The sequence below is a fragment of the Cervus elaphus genome, chromosome 18 (assembly GCF_910594005.1).
Source record: "Cervus elaphus chromosome 18, mCerEla1.1, whole genome shotgun sequence".
NCBI lineage: Eukaryota > Metazoa > Chordata > Mammalia > Artiodactyla > Cervidae > Cervus > Cervus elaphus.
Genome location: NC_057832.1, coordinates 55,675,159 through 55,690,183, shown reverse-complemented (window position 1 = coordinate 55,690,183; position 15,025 = coordinate 55,675,159). Strand labels below are relative to the sequence as shown.

General features: G+C 44.3%; 1 non-coding gene across 1 annotated transcript; it reads left to right on the top strand.

Moving 5' to 3' along the window:
- Positions 1 to 2,045: 2,045 nt before the first annotated feature.
- Positions 2,046 to 2,146, top strand: LOC122674962. Its single transcript, XR_006335123.1, has one exon. It is a non-coding gene; the product is annotated as a U6 spliceosomal RNA (small nuclear RNA).
- The last annotated feature ends 12,879 nt before the right edge of the window (positions 2,147 to 15,025 follow it).

The following is a 15,025-nucleotide window of genomic DNA, read 5'->3' as shown; positions in this document are numbered from 1 at the left end:
TGAAAAGCAGAGCTTTTAGAATATCTGAGATGGATCTAGCTTCTCCCCCTCTTTAGCAACAGACCTCAGGGCAATGTGCCAGGTTGTTTATAAAAATAAGTACATAAATAAAACAACTATTTATTTATGTGTATGTAAATAAATTAGCTAACTACTCTGAGCCTCTTGTGAAGATCGGATGATTACAGTATAGTGTGTGCCCAGTCATGTCCGACTCTTTGTGACCCCATGGGCTGTAGCCCACCAGGCTCCTCTGTCCATGGGATTTCTTAGGCAAGAATACTGGAGTGGGTTGCCATTTCCTCCTCCAGGGGATTCTTCTGGCCCAGGGACCAAATCTGAGTCTCTAGCATCTCCTGCATTGGCAGGCAGGTTCTTTACCAACTTTGCTACCTCTGAGCCTCTTGTGCAGATCAGATGTCACTAAAGACAAGTACAAGCTTTGGGGTGAGGCCTCTTGGAAGCCATGTCTGTCCCTCCCCTCATCCAGTCCCAGCTTAAACAGGGACACCATGGCTGAAGGTCCAGCCCTGGTCTTGTGAGCCCAGTAGTGGGGCAGAGACAAGAAGAGCTTGGTCACTGAGGACCTCTGCAGCCACCATACCAGCCCTGCCCCACAGAAAAGTAGAGGGTTCCTTCTAGAAACTCCATCTGTTACTTGAGAAAAAATGAACCCCTAATTTTCTTGGGCAGCCCCTGCTGTAAACTGCAGAAGGCAACACTGACTGATGTTACACAAACATCACCACCAGACACTGAGGACAACTAGATAAAAGATGCCCACTTGTGTTTCCCCAATCCAGACAGAATCTTCCGGCTTTATTTTCCCATATTGCATGCAAACAACCTTAGCCACAACCTTTAAGGTTTAGGTGGGGGGCGGGGTTTCACGCTAAAACTGGCAGGAGGCCCACATTTAGCAGCTGGTCAGAGGCCAATATGTGGAGGTAAACCTGTAACAGGTGTGTAAGTATGATACTTGTTACATGTATAATATGAGTGACGCTTGATCCCAAATACTGATTCTAATAGAAACCCATGAATCTACCCCCATTCCTGACAAGTGAAAGGAAACATCCTAATGATGTGCCTTCTCTTTTTATTCTAATTATAAAAGTAATATAAAAACTCAAACAACTAGAAAAATCTACAGATACAAATGCAGAAAACAGAGGGACATAAAAAGCACAAATAATTCCAACCAGAGACGATAACTTTTATGCCATGGAAATAACCTCTTGAACCTTTTGAGACAGACAATTGCCCACACATGCATTTACTGTTAGATGGGATCAGAGCAGAGGTGTAACTGTGCCACTGTACTTGTGTGATTATGTAACGAACCCCTGTTCAGCGCATCGCAAACATATTTCCATTTTAGTGCAACAAGTGCAGCTGCCTCTGTCCAGGTACTGGACCTAGGACTGTGCCTCCTATACAGCTACCTCCCTGTTTCTAGAAGGGCTTCCGAGGTAGTGGTAGCCTTCGGGGAATGGCCCTGAAGTCAGGACAGCCAAAGCCACTTCTCTGGCAAGCCTTGGGGGAGGGGCAGGCTGGCTGCCCCCAGGCGTGTGGGCTGTTCTGGGGGACTACACCACACCATCCCCTGACCCAGCCTTTGGACTGGCCCAGGATCACATCTCTCCTCTCCTCCAGGCCCTCAGCCCCCTCCAATGTGCTCTAGGGCATTATACAAACATATACACATACATGCAGACACACACACACACACACTCATTCACTCCTCCCTGGCTTTCTCTCTCTCTCAGTCTCTGTCTCACTGCTATCCAGTCTCCTACAGATATCATACTGCTCTGCTCCACGGGGCTCTTTCATTTTCGTTCCCTAGTTTTCAGCCAAGAATATAAACCATTTTTCCCCTCTGTACTGCTGAGGGGCAGATGATATCAGACCACCCTGCTGCTGACTGCACAGAGGAAAGCCCTCTGCATCTAGAAATCCAGGAGGAATGTCCATCTGCCATCTTCCTGGTGGGCCTCAAAGCCATGGGAGGGAAGAGGAATTCTTCTCAAGAATAATGGCAGGCTCACTTCAGCAGCACATATACTAACATTGGAACAGTACAGAGAAGATTAGCATGCTCCTTGTGCAAGGATGACAAATTCGTGAAACATTCCATATTTTTATGGAAGCAACCTAGATGTCCACTGACAGATGAATGGATAAAGAAGTCATGGTACAGATATACAATGGAATACTACTCAGTCATAAAAAGGAATGCATTTGAGTCACTTCTAATGAGGTGGATGAACCTAGAGCCCATTATACAGAGTGAAGTAAGTCATAAAGATAAAAACAAATATCATATATTAACACATATTTATGGACACTAGAAGGATGGTACTCACAAATCTGTTTGCAGAGCTGCAATGGAGATGAAGACATAGAGAACGGACTTATGGACAAGGCTGGGGGAGAAGTGGGAGAGGGTGAGATGAATGGAGAGAGTAGCATGGATGTATACACACTATCAGATGTAAATAGATGGCCAATGGGAATTCACTGTGCAACTCAGGAACTCAAACTGCAGCTCTGTAATAACCTAAGGGGTGGAAATGGCGGGAGGTAGGAGAGAAGGAAGCAACCTATATACACCTATGGTTAATTCATGTTGATATATCACAGAAATCAAACCAATGTTGTAAACCAATCATCAATCAATTAAAAATAAATAAATAATAAAAGGAAAAAAAGAAGAAGAATGGGTAACATTTACCAAGCACTCATTCTATGCCCGGAACTTTTCATATATTATCTCATGTAACTCTCACGAACACCCATGATGTAGGTAGTACTATTATCCCATTCTACTGACAAGGATGGACTTCTCAGGTGATGCTAGAGGTAAAGAACATGCCTGCCAAGAGCAGCAGGTGGGTTCGATTCCTGGGTCGGGAAGATCCCCTAGAGGAGGGCATGGCAACCCACTCCAGTATTCTTGCCTGCAGAATCCCATGGACAGAGCAGGCTGGCAAGCTACATACAATCCATAGGGTCGCAAAGAGTTGGACATGACTGAAGTGACTTAGCATGGATACAAATTGAGGATGGGTAAATTAACTAACCATTCCAACATCACAAGAGTTGGACATGACTGAAGTGACTTAGCATGCATACAAATTGAGGATGGGTAAATTAACTAACCATTCCAACATCACATGACTAGTAGTTGGTATACCCAAGAACTGAACCCTCAAACCTGACTTCAGAGCTCATTCTCTCTCCAGGGTGCAGTCCCCAGAGGAGGATGACCTCTTTGTCAGCTATCCATTTCTAGAGGTCATGACTTGTCCTAAAAATTCACCAGCTATTTCAAATTCAATTTCTATACTTCAGCCTGCTCTGAGAAGTAGAATTTAGCAACTGTGGGGATTCCAAACACTGAACTTGCATGAGCTCAAACTAGATCTTTATTTAAGCCATGGATAGCAAATTCCTTGGAAAGGACCAACTAGGAATTTAGATAAATCACTTCTGAACACATGGCCCAGGAAAGACTAATAACCCCACGATCCTTATTCCAAAAGGGAAGTTCAGGTGTGAAGCTTGTATAAAGTGTCAAAATCTGAGCCAAGGCATTCCTGAAGTAATACAGATGAAGAACTTGAACAGCTGGATGTCAAGATTTAGTATAAAGGTACAGTAACTAAGAAAACATGTTGGTACAAGAATAGAAAAATAGAACACTGTGTATACTGGAGATCTTTCAAGCCACACATGTAGGGACTCTTGGCTCAGGATGAAGGTAGCTCATGGGAAAGGACCATGTTTTAACATTTATTATTTTGTTTAGTTGTGGCTATGCTGGGTCTTTGTTGCTGTACAGGTTTTTCTCTAGTTGTGGAGCTTCTCAATGTGGTGGCTTCTCTTGTTGTGGAGCACAGGCTCTGGGGCATGCAGGCTTCATTAGTTGTGGCACGCGGGCTCAGGAGTTGCAGCTCTTGGGCTCCAGAGTGCAGGCTCAATAGCTGTGGTGCAGAGGTTCGTTGCCGTCGGCATGTGGGGTCTTCCTGGATCACAGAGTGAACCCTGCATCTCCTGCTCTGGCAGGTGGACTCTTTACCACTGAGCCACCAGGGAAGCCCAGGACCATTTTTTAATAAACCTGATGTTGGAGGGAAGAAATGAAGCGTTTCCTGTATCTCACACCACATGTAAAAACATTTCCCAGAGGACTTCACATCCAATGACTAAAGGCAACTGAGGAGAAAATCTAGAAGAATATCTTTTAGACCTCAGGTTATGAAAAGTTCCTTAAACAGGTCATAGATATATAGATATACTGACAAACTGGACATTACAGATAAGAACATAAGCTCACCAAAAGACATTCTTATAAAAGTGAAAAGGCAAACCACCAAGTGGGAGAAGATATTTTCAACTGTTGACGTAGAATGTCACCTGCCATATTAGTACGGCTATCAAGCCATCAGCCACTACCACTGCCTAGACGGTGCACCCTTAGGGGATACAGGATGGGAGAAAAAAAAACAGGATATCGGCCCTAGATAGTTAAGGTTCTTATTTAAAAAAAAAAAAAAAAAGGTATCAGTGAGCCTGGACTCTTGAATCTTCCCCAACACAGAAAAGTACTAAATTCATTAACTTGAGATGTCTATTTTTGATTAACAGAAATCTTTTGATGTTCTGACTACCTGGTTTTTCTTGCAAACACCCCTAAATATCCTGATTCCTCCCTTACCTCTTTGAAACAGTCCCTCAGAGCTATCTGAGACACTGCCTTCTGGCCTAAAGAAGTCCTCAGTTTTTCCACCCAATAAAAGATAATTTTCAGCTCTTTGGTTGTGTATTTTTTTTCAGTTGATACATCTCATACTAACAATAAGGCACTCCCACAAATCAGTAAGAAAAAGAGAAACACCAGAGTAGAAAAATAGACCAGAGAATTGAATAGGCACATCACCAGAGAAAAAATCTAAATGGCCAACAAATATATGGAAAGGTGTTCAGTCTTACTGGAAATCCAACAGAGGTGAATTAAAACCACAATTAGACTAGTTTAATCAAGCCTTTACACCTAACTTCCAATTTACAAAAAGTATGAGAGAAGAAGGGATGAGACACCAAGAGGGAACATCAGACAAATGCAGAATGTGATGTTTCTTCAAGACAACTGGCTTGGTTACTGTCATCAAAACAAAAGAGACTAAATACGTACTAACCAGGTGCAAAGTATTTGAATGGATCCTTATTCTTTTTAATGAGATATAAAAAACATTTTTGGGTCAATTGAGGACATTTCAATATGGACTAAATATTGTATGATACTATGTAATTATTGTTACTTCTCTTGGTTATTGTGTTTAAACAGTAAAATATCCATCTTCTTAAGACGGTCATATTTAAGAGTGAGTGTTATCATAATTTTTATATGATTCACATACACAAAATAGGTAAAGAATAAATATGCCAAAATAATTACTGACTTAATGGTGGGTATGTGGGTGTTCTGTGTACATTATTCCTTGTACATTTGAAATTTGTAATAAAAATTGAGTTAATCTGATAATAAGTTTAGGCTAGAAAAAATCTCATGTCCACATACAGTTATATACCAATGCACACCAAAATAAAAACTAAACTTGCAAAGATTAGCATTACCAAGTATTGGCGAGAACGTGAGGTGCTGAGACCTCCCACACACAGCTGATGGGAGTATAAATCAACAGAATCACCTTGTCATCATCCAGTAAATTTAAAGGAACATTAACCTATGACTTGGTCATTCTATCTCAAGGTATCCAGCCTTCTTAAATGTGTGTACTTGAATACACGGAGACACAGATGAGAATGCTCAGAGCTGATGTAGTGATAAAATCCCCAAACAGGTAAGAAGACAGGTGGATGTGCAAACACCTGTTGACTGCCCAAATACTATACTAGCGTGACAATTAACTACAGCTGTGTGCAACTTCTGCACACTTAGAGACTCTGACAGAAAAAACGCAAACAATATCATCCATGGACATCTACTTATATAGTCAAATTTTAAAGGAAAGCAAAGACGGGACTGACCACAAAAGTCAGGACAGCAATGATCTCTGAAAGGGGGAACTGCAGCAGAGAAGGGATATATAGAAGGGATTGGGGGGGGGGGGTGGATAGCAGTATTTTACTTCTTGACCTGATACATTTACTTTGCAGAAAAATTAAATTGTGTATTATGTTCTATATACTTTTCTCTATGACTGCTATAGCTCACAATGAAGAGATTTAAAATAAATGGCAAAAACTATCTGTAGAAAAATTAAAACCTGGCCCCACATCCCTCAGTGTTATTGGGCAGGACTCCTCTGAACCATGTTTACCTGGGGGAAAATGGCATCTGAAATGAAACCATAGGTCTCTGGGCTCCTCCAGGGAAAGCCTTTCCACTGACCTTGCTGAAGAAGGAATGGTTAGCTGTCACCAGACTTTGAGCTTTGGTGTCCAGGAAATAAGCTAAATTTTTTCTTTCAGAATTGTGCCCATCCTACCAGAGAGGTAATTCTCATTCCTCCAGTCTATACACTCTGTAAGAGAGAATGAAAATCTCCCATATTTGTTACACCCAGGACCTGAAGCCCAAGCAGAACATAGAAGACATCACCACATGGCAGAGGGTGGGGTGCTCAGAGCAAGGTAGTCCTGCCTGGACATTGGGCACCGGGGGTACAGTGACAGGGGCACAGAGCTGGATAACAGATCCATACCTCCAGCCCAGGCCAGGCACATCATCCATGCTCCCAGAAGGAAAGCTTCTCCATTTCTGTGCCCTTGGAGGTTTTCCTTAATCATTCATTATTACAGCATTTCATTCAGCTGTGAGTAACAGAGCCCAACAGAACCAGGTGAGGTTTTCACTTTCTTTTATTTAACAGTCAATCTTCAGGTAAGTGGTGGTTGGTGTAGAGTCAATGATTGGGGGAGGAGGGGATACCACTACTATCTTCTAGACTTTTTCTACATGGCCCCAAACCAGGGCCAGCAATAGGATATATGCCTTTGTGCAAGGTACAAACAGTTATCCTACTGAGCAGATGAAGAGTAACAGGACTCACTCACCCCCAGACAAACAGTTTATTGAAAGACACCCCACTAACAAAATTGGGTTTTATAGCTATATCTACCAGACTCACCAAGGTAATCAAGACATCTCCAATGAACCTCAGGAGTCCTTCATACAGTAATGAAATCTGCATTATATGAAGCCTAGGACCTAAATTCTGAAATTAAAAGGACCATCAGCCCAAACTCACACTGACTGCTGGGAATTAAATATTCAGAGGTTCATTTACTGGCAAAATCTAGGCAATCCATCAGACAGGCTCAGAGGATTCATTCTTAAGTTGGGAGTATGGGGAGAGGGGAATGTGGCAGGTGTCCCCTCAGACTCAGGTGCCAAATTCAATGGCATGGCAGTTTCAGAGCCTGTGGACATGTACCATAGCCTGTGCAGGCCCCAGGTAACAAAACTGTTAGCTCTGCTGTGGCATTCACTTTTACACTTTGGTCAGCATCCCTTGACAATAGGAAAAAAAAAAAATCAAGGGGTGGATAGTGGTTTTCATTGCATACAGGTGGAAATGGGGGTGAGGTGGTGGGGGACGGTGTGTGCACAGCAGGTTAGCATTTGAATAAGCATTCTTCCTACATATAACCTGACCACACCAAAGCCTTAATGGGGAAAGATCTGCAAAACAGGCACAGCAACTGCGTTTATAAAGTATGAATCAAACTCTGACCTTTATAGCTGCCAGATCATCTACATAAGTTGCAAATTCAGGAAAGTGCATGATATTTTCTCTCCCAAATCTACATCAGTCCCTAAAAAGGACCTCAGAGAAGCCTTGTCTGGGTCTGTTTCTGAAAATCAAAAGACCACCCTCTCTGATTAGATTTTACCCTACTTTAAAAGTTAGGTAAGAATGTTGCTATTTGTTTCATGTTGCCAGAAGAGAGGGAACAGAGACAAGAAACCTCAAACAGCTGCAGCAGGCAGCAGACCATCAGCATCATGGCTGCATCAGGCCTCCCCCAGTCTCACCAGAGCAGCCAAGATGGCCTAACCTAGAAGAACACCATGCATGCAGTCGGGTGTACCTATCACTAAGCCTGGGGAACCACTGCTTTTATAGCAAGCAAGTCTGCTCTTTGTCTACCAGGAGACAATATCTTGACTCCCAATGTTACCAACTACATAAACAACCCTGAGAAATGGCTGAAGTAATAGACTGGCCAGATTTTTGCATTCTGGGCACACACAGCCCAGGGTGTGAGTCCAAGAAAACCAGGGAGGACCCTGTCTCCCAACAGTGACCACCTCTGTGGCTAGAAAGTCAAGCCCCCTAATCAATAGCCCCCCTGGAACCTCATGATGCAAGGGAAAGTAGCAATTCCCAAAAGAGGACCTGCAGGCATAAACAAAGGCAAAAACATAACAGAATCAGATGTGGTCCTACCTTAACCACAGTCCTCTTGCATGCACACTGCAGATGCCGTCAGGAAATGGAGTGTCCACTGCTGTATTTCTGCCGTGAGTCTCTCCAGGAAAACCCTCTGTCAAGCCCTTCGCTCCTACTAAGCTGTGGGAATGGCCTTGCTGCTGCCTCCAGGGGCCACAGAGGAGTGAGCGCTGCCACTAGAGTCTCCGAAGTGCTCAAATACGACGTCAGAAGCCACAGGCGTCCACCCAGGGAAGAGGGAGCACCGACCTTTATCTTTGGGTTGCAGTACATCAGAGCTGACCAAAACAGCATTCCTATCATCCAGGGTTTGGACGCCTTTCAAAGAGCAACTTCAGCCGTTTTATTGCCGAGTCTCTCGATCTCCAAATTAAACTCAGACGCTGTGCGTGGCTGGGGGCCGGGCAGAGGGCAAGGGGCTGGACAGAAGGCGAGAGGCGGGGGCCCAGGGCGAGGCAGGGGGCAGAAGGCTTCCGCGGCTCAGCTCCAGGTGGCCTGCACTCTGCACTGATTGTGCGCGGTCTCACCAGGCCTAGCTCGTTTGCAGCACGCTGCCCTAAGGACGTTTCTCTCCTGGGAAATTTCTTAGCCTCTGTGGGCCGCCAATGCAGGAAACGCGGGTTTGATCCCTGCACCGCACGATCCTCTGGAGGAGGAAATGGCAACCCACTCCAGTATTCCCATGGACAGAAGAGGCTGGCAGGCCAAGTCCATGGGGCTGCAAAGAGTCATGACTGAGTGACTGAGAACGCAGGCGCACACGCAATGACTCAGGCTGGTACCTTACAGATTATGAGAGTTGCCAAAATGTGACAGGGGTGGACTTTATTTAGGTTCAAATTCAACCACGTTAGTGTACAGAAACAATTTCAATGTTTCAGAACATAATAATCTCTCTTGTTCTGCCTTCCTTTTTGCTTCCCCTCCTTTATCAGCTCTTACTGATTCTCTTTTCTCTTTCCTACTTGAAATGGCTGAAACCAAAGAGGAAGGGGTAGGGAGGTGATGTCAGACTTGGAAACTGTCAGGACTAGTGGAAACAAACCTTTTCAGTTCCTTTCCCAATTGCCACCTCAACTCTTGAATTTTAAAAATTTCCTCTGGGGAAATTTAAATATTTCAGCAAAGATTCCCACAGCCCCCAAGTGATACACAGCATCTTGGCAGCCCTCTAGCAGTGGAGGGAACGAACACCCAAAAAAGATGTCCTTTTCATTATAGGGGACTGAAATGCAAAAGAAAGAAGTCAAGAAACACCTGGAGTAACAGGCAAATTTGGCCTTAGAGTACGGAATGAAGCAGGGCAAAGGCTAGTAGAGATTTGCCAAGAAAACTCACTGGTCATAGCAAACACCCTCTTCCAACAGCACAAGAGAAGACTCCACACATGGACATCACCAGATGGTCAACACCGAAATCAGATTGATTATATTCTTTACAGCCAAAGATGGAGAAGCTCTATACAGTCAGCAAACAAAAAAAAAAAAAGACCGGGAGGTGACTGTGGCTCAGATCATGAACTCCTTATTGCCAAATTCAGACTTAAATTGAATAAAGCAGGGAAAACCACTAGACCATTCAGGTAAGACCTAAATCAAATCCCTTATGACTATACAGTGGAAGTGAGAAATAGATTTAAGGGACTAGATCTGCTAGAGTGCCTGATGAACTGTGGACGGAGGTTCGTGACATTGGTCACAAAGGTCAGTTTTCATTCCAATTCCAAAGAAAGGCAATCCCAAAGAATACTCAAACTACCGCACAATTGCACTCATCTCACACGCTAGTAAAGTAATGCTCAAAATTCTCCAAGCCAGCCTTCAGCAATATGTGAACCGAGAACTTCCAGATGTTCAAGCTGGTTTTAGGAAAGGCAGAGGAACCAGAGATCAAATTGCCAATATCCGCTGGATCATCAAAAAAGCAAGAGAGTTCCAGAAAGACATCTATTTCTGCTTTATTGACTATGCCAAAGCCTTTGACTGTATGGATCACAATAAACTGTGGAAAATTCTGAAAGAGATGGGCATATCAGACCACCTGACCTGCCTCTTGAGAAACCTATATGCAGGTCAGGAAGCAACAGTTAGAACTGGCCATGGAACAACAGACTGGTTCCAAATAGGAAAAGGAGTATGTCAAGGCTATATATTGTCACCCTGCTTATTTAACTTATATGCAGAGTACATCATGAGAAACACTGGGCTGGAAGAAGCACAAGCTGGAATCAAGATTGCCAGGAGAAATATCAATAACCTCAGATATGCAGATGACACCACCCTTACGGCAGAAAGTGAAGAGGAACTAAAAAGCCTCTTGATGAAAGTGAAAGAGGAGAGTGAAAAAGTTGGCTTAAAGCTCAACATTCAGAAAACTAAGATCATGGCACCTGGTCCCATCACCTCATGGGAAATAGATGGGGAAACAGTGTCAGACTTTATATTTTGGGGCTCCAAAATCATTGCAGATGGTGACTGCAGCCATGAAATTAAAAGACGCTTACTCCTTGGAAGGAAAGTTATGACCAACCTAGATAGCATATTTAAAAGCAGAGACATTACTTTGCCAACCAAGGTCTGTCTAGTCAAGGCTATGGTTTTTCCAGTGGTCATGTATGGATGTGAGAGTTGGATTGTGAAGAAAGCTGAGTGCTGAAGAATTGATGCTTTTGAACTGTGGTGTTGGAGAAGACTCTTGAGAGGTCTTGGACTGCAAGGAGATCTAACCAGTCCATCCTAAAGGAGATCAGTCCTGGGTGTTCATTGGAAGGACTGATGCTGAAGCTGAAACTCCAATACTTTGGCCACCTCATGGGAAGAGTTGACTCACTGGAAAAGACCCTGATGCTGGGAGGGATTGGGGGCAGGAGGAGAAGGAGACAACAGAGGATGAGATGGCTGGATGGCATCACCACTTGATGGACATGAGTTTGAGTAAACTCCAGGAGTTGGTGATGGACAGGGAGGCCTGGAGTGCTGTGATTCATGGGGTTGCAAGGAGTCAGACACAACTGAGGGACTGAACTGAACTGAACTGAGCAGTGGAGGCCTCCTCACTGTTATTGTTACCTGTGCTGAGGGGCGGGAGGCAAGTAGCAGACAGTGGACACTGCTGAGCGTGCGGTGTTGGACATGGACTTCAGGTGACCAGTTTCACTCACACTCACTTCTCTGTGTCCTTGTGACCAACAGATTAGATTTCTAAGAGAGCTAGCAAAGATTAAGTACATATGAAAGAAAGAAAGGCCAAGCATGGCCTCCTGAGCGCAATGAATGAGCTATTCTCCAAATTCTAGCCCAGTTCTTGAGCTGGGATGGCACGCCAGTCTGCCTTTCATTACCACACACAGTGATCGATACTGGCTTCCTAAAACAGGGATCAGCTTCCCCGCATTTCCATACAGGGTCAGATAAGGATTTTAGGCTTTTGGACTCTATGGTCTCTGTGACAGTTACTCAACTCTGCCACTGGAGTGGGAAAGTGGCCACAGACAATCCATAATCAAGTGAGTGTGGCTGTGTCCCAATAAAACTTTATTTATAAAAATATCCTGCAGCAGGCAGGATAAGGCCTTCCCACCATAGTTTGCCAACCTGCCCCATCTAGCAACCACTGGCCACTGTGTTGTAATGGAGTATCAAGGTGCCTCCAGGCTCAGGGGGAGGGTTGTAATCAATTAGCTTTGTTTGCATAGATGCTGTAAGGAGAGTAACAGGTTCTAGATCAATTGTCTACGAAGTAGGCTGTGCTCACCCCGGGATGTGTATAACTTGATTCATTGAGCTATGTGAAAAGAATTAGAATTTCTATTTATTTTTATATTGTCTGTTTTCATATGAGATGGTTGATTTTGGTCTACTTCACCATGGATCCATGGAATTTGCAGTGAGTCAGTCCTATATAATGTGCTAATTAGAAGTCAGACTTACAAATCTCTGAGGAGAGTGGTATAACACATGTGCCCTCAGGTGGCAAGACCTGCCCACTGCCTCTCCCTGCTGGTCTGGTCTGAGCTCTGTGTGTTTTAGGAATTCACCCACGAGGAAAGCAGTGGTTCCTAATTCCTCAAAGACAGTTTTTTTGGGGGGTGTATGGTGGACTTACCACGCTAGAGGAGTCAGTCTTAAAACTGATCATTGGGCTCAGCTACAGGTCAGATCTCAAAGAAAGGGAACACACCATCACCCCTGACCCTGCACATACACATACATCGTTCACAAGAGCATTGAACAAGCTGTGCTTCCGTGGCTTTTGGTTGTCTCCTCTTCCTTGGTAATCAGACCTGCCACGGACAGGTGAACAGATTGTACACTGCACAAGGGGCCCATAGGTAAAGTGGTATCATTCAGAGAGTAAATATGGTAGACATGTTTATTATGTCAACTTTCTGATGGATGAAAGTGTTGGTCGCTCAGTCCTATCCAACTCTTTGCGACTGCAGCTCACCAGGCTCCTCTGTCCATGGAATTCTCCAGGCAAGAATACTGGAATGATTGCCATTTCCTACTCCAGGAGATCTTCCCCACCCAGGTATCAAACCCGGGTCTCCTGCATCTCAGGCAGATTGTTGACCATATGAGCTAGCAGGGAAGCAGCATCTTATTCTAACATTATGACAGTTTCTGACCAAAGGCAGTGCTATGGTTAGCAGCAGCCATAGCTATATGACACTTCTAGTAGGTAAAGAATAGAGAGGAAGGGAAATACACAGAATACAATAGATTAAAACTCTTCTGAGGCAGAAGTATCATGTGAGTGGCCTTTACAGTGGGGCAGGGGTGGGGGGGGGGGGTGGACCTTTTCAGAATGAGCCGGAGTTTGAGTGTCATGAGCACAAGTCTCCATGGGTCTGCCCTCAAAAGTCACCCCTGATGGTGACTGGAAGAGAAGGGGCAAAAGCACAGACATTTCTTTCCTCATTCTGACTGCTCCCCTTTCACACAGAAAAGAGCCCAAGGAGGCAGTCAAAGCAGAGAGCTGTGTCTTGATGTTAACCCCATAGAAGCAAGTGACCAAGTGAGACTCTCTGGAGGAAAGGCCCAGCTGCTCCTTGGTATCCCTTCTCCTTTCTCCTGGTAACAGCTCCTACTTCCCATTTGGGAAATAAAATCTGCCCCTTGTGCGAAGTCTCCTGAATCGTCCAACAAAACACCCTGCCTTGTACTGGCCAGAGGAGTGCTGACGTGATTCCAGCTAGGCCAGTAGGCCTCCCCAGTCCTCTCTGTAGTGAGTAATGTTACATGTCAACTTGACTGGGCCATGGGCTGCCCAGATGTTTGGCCAGATATGATTCTGGGTGTTTCTGCAAGGGTCTTTTGGGGTGAGGTTAACATTTCAAACAGTTGGAGTAAAACAAATTGCTCTCATATATAGGTGAGACTCCTCCTGAATAGAACTAAACAAAAAGACCATCCATCCCCATGTAACAGACAGTTCCCCAGCTTCATCTCCAACATCGCTCTTCCTGCCCAACAGCCCTTGAACTGAAACATCAGCTCTACCTGAGTCCTCAACTCCGACCTGCCAACCATCCTGCAGACTGGTTGCCAGCCTCCGTAATCATGTGAGTCAATTCCTTATTGTAAGTCAATCTCTCTTTGTTTCTAGATAGATAGATCCTATTGGTTCTGTTTTCCTCTAAAAAACTCTAGTACTCTTTCCCCCTGTATTTTGTTGCATATGTACAGGCACTCAAAAACATAAATATATTTGGACAGCACTCATTCCAACAGTGATAGGACTGTCAGGGACTGAGGTCCTGCTACCTAAACCCCTCCAGAGATATTCTCATTTTTATCTTTTTCAAAAACTGATTCTCAGTCTTGCTAACAATTCTTTGAACCAGTCTGTATCTTTTTTAGTTCCACAAACCTTCACCTACTATATGCAATGGTCAATGCCTACTATATACTCAAGGTACTCTTCTAATGAGGAAGCAGCAGTGAACAAGCTGGCCTCTGTGCTCATGGAACTTATTTTCTGATAAACCTTTTTCTTCTTAAGTAGGTGAACTCTTATTAAAGAATTGGTTTCTGTTGCTTGCCACCAAAGAATCTTAAGTGATACTAACTTTCACCCTCCAGAGAATGCTAGCTCCACCCCTTCTCTGGGTCACTTTGCATAAGCCAGATACTAGTCCTCCAGAAGAAGTCAGAGGAAAAGATCTCGGCTCTGTGCAGTTCTTGAAAGACACTTCTCTGTTATCACCCCAAAGAAAAACCTGAGAACCAACCAGTGGACTTGTCTAAGGTACTCATTTTAGGATAGTAAACGGCTTAGCTGGAACACTACATCAGAGCGACTTCTCAACCGGATGCCCTCCATCGAAACCATCTTCTCTCCCACTCAGGGCCTGAGCATACACCGCAATGAGCATTACATTGCTTGTGCCTCATTAGCACTTGTTTCAGGTTTAATCTTCTTTGCCAGAAGGCTTTTTAATGCCCTCCCCCAAGGCCCACAGGATTTATTCTGGGATTAAACAGGAGACAAGATGAGAGAAGCTGATCAAAGTGGCCAGGCATAGCTTTCTCCTCAGG